The 12,271-nt window shown below is 37.1% G+C and overlaps 1 protein-coding gene across 3 annotated transcripts in view; it reads left to right on the forward strand.

Annotated features, from left to right (window-relative positions):
• LOC113929225 (protein argonaute-3) overlaps positions 1 to 12,271 on the forward strand; it is a 127,445-nt gene that overhangs the window by 56,435 nt on the left and 58,739 nt on the right. Inside the window, exon 1 of one of the 3 annotated variants that reach the window (XM_027605965.2) lies at positions 3,181 to 3,233. The exons of the other annotated variants lie outside the window; for them this stretch is intronic. The gene's annotated coding sequence lies outside the window, so the exon portion shown is untranslated. Of the gene's footprint in view, positions 1 to 3,180; positions 3,234 to 12,271 lie in introns of those variants that run through there. 3 annotated transcript variants of the gene reach the window in all.

A 12,271-nucleotide genomic window follows, 5' to 3' on the forward strand; every position in this document is an offset into this window, starting at 1 on the left:
CATTAGTTTTTGATGTACTGTCAAGTGATTCATTAGTTGTGTATAACAACCAGTGCTCATCAGATCACGTGCCCTCCTTAATGCCCATCACCCAGTTACCCCATCCCCCCACCCCTCCTTTCCACAACCCTCAGTTTGTTTCCCAGAGTCAAGAGTCTCTCATGGTTTGTCTCCCTCTCTGATTTCTTCCCATTCAGTTTTCCCTCCCTTCCCCTGTGGTCCTCTGCTCTATTCCTTGTATTCCACAATTGTCTTTCTCTGACTGACTTATTTCATTTAGCATAATACCCTCCAGTTCCAGGGGCGCCTGGGTGGCTCAGTCGTTAAGCTTCTGCCTTCGGCTCGGGTCATGATCTCAGGGTCCTGGGATCGAGCCCCCCATGTTGGGCTCCCTGCTCAGTGAGAAGCCTGCTTCTCCCTCTGCCTGCAGCTCTCCCTGCTTGTGCTCTCTCTCTGACAAATAAATTAAACATTAAAAAAAAAAATACCCTCCAGTTCCATCCATGCCGATGCAAATGGTAGGTATTCATCCTTTCTGATGGCTGAGTAATATTCCATTATATATATGAACCACATCTTTATCCATTCATCTGTTGAAGGACATCTCGGCTCCTTCCACAGTTTGGCTATTGTGGACATTGCTGCCAAGAACATTGAGGTGCGTGTGCCCCTTCTTTTCACTACATCTGTATCTTTGGGGTAAATACCCAGGAGTGCAATTGCTGGGTCGTAGGGTAGCTCTATTTTTAACTTCTTGAGGCACCTCCATACTGTTTTCCAGAGTGGCTACAGCAGCTTGCATTCCCACCAACAGTGTAGGAGGGTTCCCCTTTCTCCGCATCCTCACTAACATTTTTTCCCTGTGTTGTTAATTTAGTTGTTTCCTCAAAAAGAGAAGGGCTTATGAATAAGAGCTAAGTGTTAACATACTGAAAACCATTTACTTACAGCCTTACTCCTGAAGGATTATTTGTCTAAGACATAAAATTATTGACTTACAGTATCTTCTAAGTATTTGTCTCCTGTCTTCTGATATTGATGTTCAGTAGAGAAGTATGATATCAGCTTGATTTTCTTTCCCCTAGAAGGGACCTGCTTTCTTTGGTTGCTAAAATTATTTTTTACACTTATTTCACTGGATTTTTTTGTCGGTGTTGACCATTTTAGATCAGTTTTCAAAGGATTCCCTTTGAAAATGTAGGTTCAAGTCTTTTTTTTTTAATTTTTTAATTTTCTTTTAAAACATTACTATTTTGTTTGCTTCTTACTGTGTCTTTTATAGTGTAATTTTTACCATGTGCTTACATTTTTCAACTTTTAAAAATCTTTTTTTCCATTTCTTTCGTGAGTCAGATCTGCAATACTTTTGTTTTTACTTCTTCCTGTTGACTCGCTGTCTCTTCCCTAAGTTCTTGATTACTGCTCTGAAACTTTCTTTCTCTTTCTTTTTTTTTTTATGTTTGTTTAAGTAATTACTACACCCGACGTAGGGCTCAAACTCACAACCCCAAGATCAAGAGTCCCATGCTTTTCTGACTGAGCCAGCCAGCCGCCCTTCTGAGATTTTCCTAATAGCTGTATTAAGAATTTTTTAATTCATGGGGCACCTGAGTGGCTCAGTCAGTTAAGTTACCGACTCTTGATTTCAGCTCAGGTCATGAACTCAGGGTCCTGAGATTGAGCCCTGCATCAGGCTCCCCGCTCTGTGGGGCATCTGCTTAAGGATTCTCTCTCCCTCTCCTTCTGTGCCCTGCCTGTCCCTGTACTGTTTGCACATATGCTCACGTGTGCACTGTTGCTCTCAAAATAAATAATCTTAAAAAAAAAAGTTTTTGAATTCATGTTAAAAAGTAGTGTTATGGTTTTCATCTACTTTGTGATAATTTTCTGTTGAATTTTCTTTGTCAAGGCTGTTGTACCGTTTTACCTTTTTTATGGTGTCTTTATGCGGATACTTACCGCTTTTTTGTTACTCATATTTGAATGAGATGAGCTTTCCCAAACCACCTGTTGGAAGATTCTGGAGTGGGGAGAGAAGAACAGGACATTAGGAGCAAAGTGATTTCCCAGGTTTCTCTGTTCAAGGCCTCTGTCCTCTGTTGTTCTGATGGATTCTTTCTTCAAAATATAGCTACATCTCCTTTGCCTCTTAGTAATTTACATATATATGAGGTGTGAGCTACTAGCCACCAGGTCCTTACTACCAACGGATACAACTCCTGCCTTTTAACCTGCCTGCTTCAAATGTTAACAGAATTTTTGAAGGGTATACAGGAATTCTTTATGGTGTTCTGTGAACTTTTCTGTAAGTTTGAAATTACAGATGAAAAGGGCATGCCTTGCTTTTAAAGGAGTACTAGTGTCTGAGATCTGTCACTTCTAGACCACCCTCCACTCATTCTCATGGCACTTTCTATACCTCATTTTTCTACTTTCTCCTGAGATTCCCCCGGTCCGTCTCAGTTCTAAACATTGCAGTTCCCAGTTAGACAATAGGACTCTCTCTTTCTGGGAGTGAGAATTTGCTGTTCCCTTTCTAGGCTCTTTTCATATTTCTTGATTCTCCCTTGTATAGGTTCTACCAGTCCCAAGTACTTTGGGCCATATTCACTTATAATTTGGTATTTCAGTTTTTTACTGTATCCTGGGTTCACCAAATATGTAGAGGGGTTTTCTTTTCTTTTTAAAAACATTCTCTTTGTTGTTCTATATTGGGTTCTAGGAGGAAAATGGGAAAATTTGGAAGTAAATCGCTATTTTCTTACTGGAATTTAAAGTCTAGCTTTGGATATTATTAAATAATTTCTAAATAACCCATTGGTCATATAAATTGCAAAGAAAATTTTAAATATTTTGAACTTAATGATAATGAAAATAATACATATCAGAACTGGTATGGTTAGCTAAAACAATGCTTAGAGAGAATTTAAAACTTTAAATGTCTTTTAGAAAAGAAAAGCATCAATGACCTAAGTATTCATCTCAATAAGTTATAAAAATAAAAAATAAATGCAAAGCAAATAGAAGGAAATAAGAGTTAAAACAGAAATTAATGAAATAGAAAACAAATTTATTCTGTAGGTAGGAAGACTTGAAAAGTTTTTAAGAAGGATAGTGACATGATCATATTTGTTTTCCAGAAAGAGACCTCTGGCAGCAGTGTGGAGAATAGATAGAGGAGAAAAAACTAATCTCAGAAGCCAGTTAGGAGGCTTTTTCAATCACTAGTTCAGGTAAGAGATGGTGATGGTCTAATGTGGGATGGAGAGAAAGGAACCATATTATAAGGAATAAGTTGAAACAGTAGGTTTAAGAACCATGTCCAGAAAAACTTTGGGTATAGTTACTGGCACATGGCCCTGAGTGGAAATGAATAGACCAGAAGGTTTACTAGGTTTTTGAAGGAATTGTTTTTGGAAATAAACTTATAAACCTGGTATATTTGTCAGGTTCAGCCAGAGAAGCAGAACCAGTAGGAGATCTAGAGAGAGAGAGATTGGTTTACACAGTTGTAGGGGCTAGCAAGGCAAGTCTGAAATCCGTAGAATAGGCTGTCAGGAAGGGCAGACTGGGACTTGTGGGCATGGACTGAAGCTGCTGTTCATAGGTGGAAGTTCTCCTCTGTCTCTCTTGAGGAAGCACCAGCCCTGCTGTAAGGCCTTTCCACTGACTGAACGAGGCCCACCCAAATTATCCAGGATAATCTCGTTTACATAGTCAACTGATTATGGATTTTAATTACATCTATAATACACTTTCACAGCATTACCTAGATTAATGTTTGAATAGCTAACAACTAGTAGCACAGCCAAGTTGATGCATTAAAAAAACAAAAATATATCTGGCCTGCACAGTTATTCAATCTTTGAAACAATCTTCATGTTCCCAACCCTTCAGGCTCAGTGACTATGTTATATTATAAACTAGCTTCCAAGAAGGGCATATTCACCAACATATAATCAGAATAGTGACTCATTCATATCAGATGTGAATGGTAATGCTGTCAATTGAATTGGGAGATAGATCTGCTATTGCTGGTTAGTTGGCAGTACATACCATATAAATAGATCAAATATTAATATGTCCAAAGCTTGAAGATCTTCTGGGACATATGGATAGAGACTGTAATATGTAGTTGGAAATGCAGATATGAAAATCTGTAGTGGTGGGAGCTAGAAGTAGAAGTTTGGGAACTCTTCAGTATATAAATTCATATTTGAAACTGTAGAAATGGAAAAACTTCTTTAGGAATAGTATTTAAAACAGGAATGAGGAGGATAAATCCATGGGGAATACTAGCATTTAAGGAAGGAAGAAGACCAGTGAGCAGTTAATGATTATCACAGGCAGTATGAGAGCCAAAAAATGGTGTCAGGGAAGCCAAGGGAGGAAACATATTCAAAAAGTAGATGATTTCACAGTTAAGCAGTGGGAACTTTTCCAATAAAATCAAGAATAAAGCAAGGATATCAGGACTATGATATTTTAGTTATTTTGTGTTTGCTAACTTCTGTTCTTCTTACAGGTTTCAGTCTACATGTTACTTCCTTGAGAAGCAGTATTTGACACCCTTCTCCCCCCCCCCCCCACATCCAGCCATCCCCCAAGTCTCAGTTAGGTATTTCCTTTATGTATTCCCATAGCACAGTGTACTCCCCCTGTAATATAGCATGTGAATCACTCGGGATTATAAGTGTTTATTGTTCTTTGTCTCCTGTTAGAATGAAAACTCCACAAAGGTAGGGACTGTCCATCTTAATCACCAGTGTAGGTACCCTCCATGCTTAGCACAATTCTTGGTCATATCAAGCAAATGATGAATAGATAAAACCAAGAACATAGAGGAGGAGCATCCAAATTATCCTGGAAAGTTAGAAAAATATTTGGAGGAGTGAGTGATACAATGAGATCAAGAGTTTGGATTGAAAAGGTGGTACATAGGAATAAGAGATTTTTGAGAGGTCTCTAAAATAAAACTCGATTGAAAGATAAAAGAGAAAATCTAAATGAATGAAACTGAGAAGACTCAATTTGGTAAGATACCAGTTTTCCCAAAATTAATCTGTAAATGCAATTTTAAATAAAATCCCAGTAGGGTATATCATGAAACTTGATCAGTAAATATTAAGTTGTGGGGTTTTTTTTAAGGATTTATTTATTTATTTATTTATTTGACAGAGGTAGCGAGAGAGGGAACAAAGCAGGGGGAGTGGGAGAGGGAGAAGCAGGCCTCCTGTGGAGCAGGGAGCCCAATGCGGGGCTCGATCCCAGGACCCTGGGATCCTGACCTGAGCCGAAGGCAGACGCTTAACAACTGAGCCACCCAGGTGCCCCAATATTAAGGTTTATATGGGGAAAAAAAGACCAAGAAAAGCCAATATAATTTTTTTAAGCCAATATAATTTTAAAGAAGAATAAAGAAGGAGGAATTGCCCTCTTCATTTTAAAACTATAACAATTATTATTCCACACTACTTTAAGTGCAGGGACAGACAGATCAGTGAAGCAGGATACAGAGCCTAGAAATAAGCCACATGTGTATATGGAAACTTTGTATAAGGTCAGGCAGCATTTCATATCATTGAAGAAAAAGAATATTTAATAAATGGCATTTATACAGTTGACTGCATGAAAAAAATAAACACATCCCACATCACATCCAAAATCTGTTTCTCGGTATATTTTAATTCTAAATGCATAATGCAAAACTTTGGAATTCTTTTTAGAAAAATATAAGTGAGTATCTCTAATGTTGGATAAAACATAAAATGTATAAATCATAAAAGATAATACTGATAAACTTGGCTTCATCAAAATTTAAAACTTGTATGTTATAAAGATAATCATAAAGTTAAAATGCTAGAATATTTACAATACATATAACCAAGAGCTTTACAAAATATAAGGACATATCAATAGAAAAACAGGTAGTTCAGGGGCACCTGGGTGGCTCAGTCGTTAAGCATCTGCCTTTGGCTCAGGTCATGATCCCAGGGTCCTGGCATCGAGCCCCGCATTGGGCTCCCTGCTCAGCTGGAAGCCTGCTTCTTCCTCTCCCACTCCCCCTGCTTGTGTTCCCTCTCTCGCTGTGTCTCTCTCTGTCAAATAAATAAATAAAATCTTAAAAAAAAAAAAAGAGGGCTCCTGGGTGGCTCAGTTGGTTAAGCGACTGCCTTCGGCCCAGGTCATGATCCTGGAGTCCCGGGATCGAGTCCCGCATCGGGCTCCCCGCTCAGCGGGGAGTCTGCTTCTCCCTCTGACCCTCTTCCTTCTCGTGCTCTGTATCTCTCATTCTCTCTCTCTCTCAAATAAATAAATAAAATCTTTAAAAAAAAATAAAAAAAAAAAAAGATAAAAACAGTTCAGAAAAGAGGAAACCCAAATGACCAATAAACATGTGAAAATCAGATTCTCGAATTCATTAGTAATCAGGAAAATGCAAATGAAATAAAAAAGGTTCCATTTCACACCCATCAGATTTGTAAAAATTAAAAGTTTTTTATATATATTTATTTGAGAGAGACAGAGATAGAGCATGAGTGGGAAGGAGGGGGAGAAGCAGACTCATCGCTGAGCAGGGACTCGATCCTAGGACCTTGGGATTATGACCTGAGCAGAAGGCAGACGCTTAACCAACTCAGCCACTTAGGCTCCCGGATTTACTTCTTAATTGCCAGTAAAATGTAGTGCTGCTGTGAAAAATAACGAGTGAAAATATTGCACTGACCACCTGACGTGCATGTTTCATTTTTTTTTTCTGTGTGATTTGATTTTGCATCCCTTGTGCTTGGTAAATTGCACTGAACAAAACAGCCCTTGTTGAACTTGAAATCTACTGGAAAAGACTAGTATTGAGCAATGTAAGTATTACGAAGGAGAAGTGCTGAGTATGATGGGAGCATATAACAGGGATCCATTCTAGTCTCAGGGTTTGTGGAACATTTCTCTGAGAAAATGAAAGATTCCCTCTAGGTAAAATTGGTAGTGGAAGTAAGAATGGAAGAGTGAAGAGTACTCTTAGAGAGCAATTTAATTCTAATTATGTGACTTAATCTTGTCTTCAGAATGATTGTTTTTGTGGTATTTAATATTCTCTCAACTATGTAATTAGACTTAGGTAATTTTGCCAATCTAAGACTCAAAAATATTTTTTCTTCACGTATCATCTCTGAAATTGGGAGATGTCTTACTGTTGATGATTTGTCAACAGTTTAACTGGCAAGTTTCTTTTTAAAATACTGATGTACCTTACCATCACTGGTGTCTTAGATTCAATGATATGTGGAATATATTTTTGATTTAGCCTGCATTTAAGCCAAACCCATTTGCAGCTTGCATTTTATTACTATAATTCCTGCATTTTTAAAACCATCACAGTGAATGTGTGGTATTTATTAGTTGTATTTCCTTTAAGATACTTTTATTTACCACTCATTATATACCAGATAGAATGCTAAGCATTTTACATTAATTATCTCATATAAACTCTACCACAGTTATATGAGTTAGTTTAGAGAGAAAAAAATCTCTATAAGCTTTCTCTCTCTAAATTGACTTTCTCTTTCTAAAAGTCACATAGTTTTTATTTAATATTTATGTTAAATAATCTATATGTTTGTGAAAAGTTCAGAAATAACAGAAGTAAAAATAATGAATTACCAAAGTAATAATTAATAAAAGTTTATTGTACAACCACCAAAAACAGTTTGCAAACTGGGAGCGTTCAAGCCAAAACATGGAATGAGACTCAGGAACCTATTGTTATAAAGCAGTTTATATAGAGAGAAAGCAGTAATTGTTTATTCTTCAGTGATTGGTTATAAAAGTAGAATTTTCTTTTTTTTTTTTTTAAGAGTTTATTTTATTTTGACAGAGAGAGACACAGCGAGAGAGGGAACACAAGCAGGGGGCTTGATCCCAGGATGCTGGGATCATGACCTGAGCCGAAGGCAGAGGCTTAACAACTGAGCCACCCAGGCACCCCAAAATTAGAATTTTCTTAAACAATAGGGAGTTGGTCAGTGGTTATATCAACCTTGGGAAACAATTTAAGTTTTTTGTTTTTATTTTTGTTTGTTTTTTTTACAATTTAAGTTTTGCTTATGCTTTTCAGAGTCATGAGCAAGAAATGACCCAGGTCAAGTTAGTCTTGCAAGATAAGCTACATTAAGCTTTGTTTGTATGACTACACTGGTTTTGTCTGCTCAGGGAATTTTCAAGGATGATGTCCATTTGCTTTTGATTTTAACAATGTAGTATAACCTATTAAACATATATTTGAATAAAACCATAGCTTATATTTAAGGCTCAAGGTCACGTGGTTTACTTTTATATGGTAGAGGTCAACTTCTGATGCCAAAGTTATGTCCTTAATATTCACAACTCTGTACTGCATCCCATAAGAAGCAAGATTCCTAGCAGACAGATCTCAAACCCAGGATGAGAAACGTTATGTTATTTTTATTTACTTACTGTGCTTTTTTAGTAAGAGTAGCCTTCTGTAAAACATTCACTATTTTGCTCTTAGAAGAAAATGAAATATATAAATTGTTGTAGAATTTAGTAATTGTAATTTATTCTGCCTAAGAGTCAAAAGTTCACCCTGAATATGCTTCCTTTGCAAGGAAAACAGATTTCTAGTAAGTAATTTATTAATCACAATATTAGTGTGCTTGCTTCATATATTTGTCTTGAGTTTGGGTATAAGATTTCTAAGACTAAGAAATAATTTATAATATTCAAATTAGTCCTCTCAGCAGTAGATCAAAGCAGAACGTTTCTTGAGGTTGTAATGAGAGTCTGATTTCAGGCAGCAGGACAAGAACTTTATCAACATATGGTCTAGCCAGGCAAAGTAAATATATCTGTGTCAAGCTTACCCAGACTATCCTCATATTATAAAAACAGAATAATGGCAGCAGAAATCTCAGTGACAGTCTTCATCCAATCTGTTTCTTGATTCACACAGTTTCAGCTCATTGAGTATGCCCTTCATATCTGGTACATAGCTGTCCTCTTAGAATCTCACATCACTATCCCTCTGGAGAATTTTGTCCTTTTCCTTTATTCATCTTCTGTTTCCTATATCCTTTTTCTTCTCCACCCCTCCTTCCTTTTCTTATTGTTCAAAAGTTTCATGAGAAAAGGGTATACAAGAGGCAAATATTGTGACACCTACACACTGGAAAACAAACCTAAATGATAGTTTAGCTGGGTTTCTATGTTAGAAATAATTTTCCTTCAAAAATTTGAAAGCAGTTGCTGCACTTTTTAAATAGCTTTAGTGAGTTTTTTTTTGTACATACCATAAAATTTACCCATTTTAGGTATGTATCCATTGTCTTTTTGTTTCATTTATTTTGCTTTACCTTCTGGAAAATTTCCTCAACTTCGTCTTTTAACCCTTTATTCATTTTCATTTCTGCTATTATGTTGTTCTTTTCTAGTAGTTCTTTTTTATTTCCTGAATGTTGTTGTACGATACTCTTACTGTTTCACAATTGCAGTATCCTCTCTTAGCTCACAGAGAATAATTTATTTTGGAGTTTTCTTTTTTTCTGCACATATTTATGCTTCCTCCAGACTCCTTTTGTTTTGATCTCTGTCTTCCATATTGGAGGCTTTCCTCAGACACACACTATCCTTGATTTTCTACTCATGATTCATTGGAAGTCTAAAACACTGACTAGATGCTCTGAATGCATCAGTGGGGCCTTTTGACTGAGCTTCATCATAGGGTGATTTCACTGGGCTGTTAGGGGACCTCATTTGTATCCTCAATTCTCTTTCCTTGGCTGGTCAAGTTACTCAAAGATGAGTCTTCTGAGCTTCTGCCTCAAGGATAACAGTCTCATTGTCTACATTCTGGAAGCCAAGTTGGACATTCTAGTTGGGAGAATGTCTACATTCAGCATTTAATGTTTATAGTCATTTAATCCCTTGTTTTTGGTACAGTCCTGTGCCTGCAACTGTGCCTGACATGCTCCCTCCAAAGAGCCTTTCCTTTTTTTTTCCAGAGAATAAGCCTCCAGATTTATGCAGGGATGACAAAGGGGCAGTTGTTCAGCAATGTGGAGCTAGACAAGGGATGTAGGACTCTACCTGCTTCTCAAACAGCTTTCCTCTTTATTTTTCTGCACCTCTCCAATTCTGTCACCAGTTCAGAGGTACTTAGTGCTGCCACTGCTCATGTCTTTTGAAGATTTTATAGTGTAAATACAGTTGGTTCTTATCTTTCCCAACATAGCTGCCTTGGGATTTCATTCTTGGTCAGTTACAACCTGTCCACTCATTTTTCATCTTCTAAAATGTTGATGGATTTCCTGTTTTCTGTTCTCCACTCCTTCTAAGATTATTTTAAAATTTCTCACCATATAACCATAGTTATAGTAGAGTTTGGGGATTGGGGAAGGAATGAAATGAACTGCTTGTTGTTAATCTGCTATCTTAACCCAGAATCTGTTCTTAAAGGGCAGAGGCTTTGGGTCACCTCTAAATTTCAACCCATAAGGGAGTTCGTGATACAGTAGGTACTTAATAAATGTTTACATGGATGATTTAAGTCTTGTTTAACATCTATAAAACTCAGTTGATTACAAGTTTGTGATAAAGGCATAGTTCCTTGCCACATGCATCTCTCCGTAGGTTTGGTTAAGTGTCCTCACAATATTGTGAGTGTCTTTCTCTGGAGCAAGTAATCCATGATAGAGCAAGGTAGAAGCTATAATGACTTTAAGGCCTAGCGTTGAAAGTTACATTCCGCCATTTTCATAATATCCTGTTAGTTATACCGATAGTTATGTTCAGTGTAGGAATGACTTACACAAAGGTGTGAATCCCACAAGGCAAGACTTAGTAGGGACATCTCGGAGGCTGGGTATCACACAAAGTTTCTGTCTTAAGCTAAAGAACAAATTGGGCGCATGGGTGGCTCAGGTCATGATCCTGGGGTCCTGGGATCGAGGCCAGCATCGGGCTCTCTGCTCAGCGGAGAGCCTGTTTCTCCCTCTCCCTCTGCTGCTCCCCCTGCTTGTGCTCGCACTTGCTCTCGCTCTCGCTCGCTCTCTCTCTCTCTGTCAAATAAAGCTTTAAAAAAAAAAAAATCCAAGTAGAGGGTAAGAAATAATAAAGATCAGAACAAAAATTAATTAAAAAATGCATGAAGCCCAAAGTTGGTTCTTTTGATAAAATTAATAAAATCCTAACAAGACTAATCAAGAAAAGGGGAACCTGGGTGGCTCAGTCGTTAAGTGTCTGCCTTCAGCTCAGGTCGTGATCCCGGGGTCCTGGGATCGAGCCCCAAGTCTGGTTCCCTGCTCAGCGGAAAGCCTGCTTCTTCCTCTCCCACTTCCCCTGCTTGTGTTCCCTCTCTCGCTGTCTCTGTCTGTCAAATAAAATCTTAAAAAAAAGACTCATCAAGAAAAATAGAAAAAACAGATTAGTATGAGGAAGGAAAGAGAGGGTATCGCTAAAGAACTTTCAGAATTGAAAGATTAATAAGGAAATGTTATGAACGTTATACCAGTTAATTTGATAACTTACACAGAACTTTACAGAAATTGATTTGGAAGAGTAATCTGAATAGCTCTGTATCTATTAAGTTCATAATCCCTTGAAAACTCCAGTGATTTAACTGGTGAATTTTATCTAACATTTAAGGAAAAAATAGTACCAATCTTTCACAAATTCAGGAACTAGAGGAGGAAAGACTTTCCAACTCATTTTATGAAGCTAGTATACCTGTGATACTGACACGACAAAAACAATATAATCCTCTCAATAGACAGAAAAATCATTTGACACATTTTAATATTCTCATGATAAAAATTTACAATAAACTAGCAATAAAAGGAAACTTCTTCAACTTGATAAAAGCATCTAGAAAAACATAATAGGCATCATAAAAGTTAAAAAGATGGAATGCTTTTGCTCTTAAGATGAAGAACAAGGCAAGGATACTTGCTTTTCACTACTGATTCAATATTGTGCTAATGGTCCAAACTAATGCAGTGAGGCAAGAAAAATAAAGACATAATATTGTAAAGGAAGAAATAAAACTATCCCTGTTTGCAGAAGACCTAATTCTCTACATAAAAACTCCTAATGAATCTACCCCCAAAAAACTCTGCTAGAATTAATAGATGAATTTAGCGAGGATACAAATAGCATGTACAAAAATCAATACAAGCAGTATAACAAGAAATAATACTAGCATTCAACAGTTAGAAAAATAAAAATACCAAAAAATGTAATATTTAGGAAGAGACTAAAG

Source organism: Zalophus californianus, chromosome 4, assembly GCF_009762305.2.
Source record: "Zalophus californianus isolate mZalCal1 chromosome 4, mZalCal1.pri.v2, whole genome shotgun sequence".
In the NCBI taxonomy this organism is placed as follows: Eukaryota; Metazoa; Chordata; class Mammalia; order Carnivora; family Otariidae; genus Zalophus; species Zalophus californianus.